Source organism: Zingiber officinale, chromosome 2A, assembly GCF_018446385.1.
Source record: "Zingiber officinale cultivar Zhangliang chromosome 2A, Zo_v1.1, whole genome shotgun sequence".
Taxonomy (NCBI): domain Eukaryota; kingdom Viridiplantae; phylum Streptophyta; class Magnoliopsida; order Zingiberales; family Zingiberaceae; genus Zingiber; species Zingiber officinale.
The window spans coordinates 175,038,561-175,040,996 of record NC_055988.1 but is presented as its reverse complement, the minus strand read 5'-3'; positions in this window follow the sequence as shown (position 1 = coordinate 175,040,996).

Sequence of the window (2,436 nt, the reverse complement as noted above, 5' to 3'; positions counted from 1 at the left end):
GAAGGTGCTCCTTGGAACCCTTGGGACGGAACCCTAGCTTCCTTGTGGTTGGCGCCGAGAGAAGAAGAAAAGGGAGAGGGGTCGGCGGGATTAGGTTGAGGAGAAGAGAAGTCTCGTTAAAAATAATCTCCTCACTAATTAATTCCCTATTTATATCAAGTGGATATTCGACCCTACTTAAACTTAAATATAAATGTTTCCCTTTCCTTTCAGCACGGCCCTGCTGGGTTCACTTGGTTACTAAGGTTCACCATAAGTCATAGGACCCAATAGGTCTCGGGTTCAGTTCCCGCTTAGGCCATTTTCATTTTCTATTTATTTTTGCTACTTCCGTTATTCTAAAAATTCCATAAAAAATATTCTAAAATTCCAGAAAAATCATAGAATATTTCTAAAATAGTTTTGAGAATTTTCGGGCGTTACAATCCCCCATACCTTATAAAAAGTTCGTCCTCGAACTTAAAATAACTCTGGGTACTTCTGTCTCATACTGGCTTCTGTCTCCCAAGTTGCCTCTTCTGCTGTGTGACTGTGCCAAATAACTTTCACTAATGGTACTTCCTTGTTCCACAATTTCTTCACTGCTCGGTCTATTATCTGAATAGGCCAACTATCATAGCTAAGGTCTTCGCGGACTTGTACCAGCTGGGGCTCAATCACCTGGGTGGCATCGGGGATATGCTTCTTCAGCATAGAGACATGAAATACATTATGAACAGCTGACATTTCTTGGGGTAGCTCTAGCTCATATGCTACCTTGTCAACTCTTCTGCTGATAAGGTATGGTCCCACATATCTGGGACTTAGCTTGCCCTTCTTCCCAAAACGCATTACTCCCTTCATGGGAGCTACTTTGAGGAACACTGAATCCCCAACTGAGAACTCTAAAGGTCTGCGCCGTGTATCAGCATAGCTTTTCTGGCGACTCTGAGCTATCTCTATCCTCTGGCGGATCTGCTGTATAGCTGCTGTGGTATCTGCCACTAGATCTGTCTGAAGTTCTAGTTCTTTCTGTTCACCACTCTCATACCAGCAGATTGGAGATCTACACCTCCGCCCATAGAGAGTCTCATAAGGTGTCATGCCGATGGTGGCCTGATAGCTGTTGTTGTATGCAAATTCTGCTAAGCTCAGATATTTGCACCAACTTCTTTTGAAATCTAGGGCACATGCTCGGAGCATATCTTCGAGTACCTGATTTACCCGCTCTGTCTGTCCATCTGTCTTAGGATGGAAGGTTGTGCTGAACTTTAACTTCGTGCCCAACGCTGACTGTACACACTCCCAGAAGTGTGATGTGAATCTGCTATCTCTGTCTGATATAATGGTTCGTGGGACTCCATGTAGTCTAACGATCTCATTGAGATACAACTGTGCTAGCCGTTCCATGGAGTAGGATATCCTGATAGCTAAGAAGTGGGTTGATTTAGTCAACCTGTCAACTATTACCCAGATGGTATCAAAACCATTCATGGTTCTGGGTAATCCCACTATGAAATCCATAGAAATGTCTTCCCACTTACATTCTGGAATCTGGATAGGCTGAAAAACTCCTCCTGGTTTCTGGTGTTCTGCCTTAACCCTCTGACAGGTTAGGCAGGTGCTGACATATCGAGCGATGTCTCTCTTCATCCCAGGCCACCAAAAGCGTTTCTTCAAGTCCTGGTACATTTTGGTGGAGCCTGGATGCAACGCATAGGGAGTCTTGTGAGTCTCATCTAAAATCTTTCTTCGTAGTTCCTCCTGATCTGGAACACATAATCTGTCGCCAAAGTACAACACCCCGCTAGCGGACACTCTAAACTCTCCACTTTCTGCTTCTGCTATCCCTTGCTTGATTTTCTGAATTTCAGGATCCTGTTCCTGAACTGTCTGAATGTCATCAAGCAAGGTCGACTCTAAAGTCATAGTAGAGAGCTGTCCAACTATGAGTTCGAGACCAAAATCTGTGATCTCTTTCTGTAGGGGTGGTGACATGGCTGCTAGAGATAACAAGGTAGCACTGGACTTTCTGCTAAGTGCATCTGCTACCCTATTTGCTTTTCCTGGGTGGTAGAGGATGTCTATGTCGTAGTCTTTGACCAGTTCTAGCCATCTGCGCTGTCGCATATTCAGATCCTTCTAAGTAAAGAAGTACTTCAGGCTCTGATGATCTGTATACATTCTGCACTGAGCTCCATACAAGTAATGTCTCCAAATTTTGAGAGCGAACACCACTGCTGCAAGCTCAAGGTCATGAGTGGGGTAATTCCTCTCATAATCCTTGAGTTGTCTGGAGGCATAGGCGATCACCTTGCCATCTTGCATCAGCACTGCTCCTAGTCCCAACTTCGAGGCATCACTATAAATATCAAAGCTGGCTGTGTTCTCAGGTAGAGCTAGAATGGGTGCACTGGTCAGTCTTCTTTTCAGCTCGTTGAAACTATTCTCACAGTC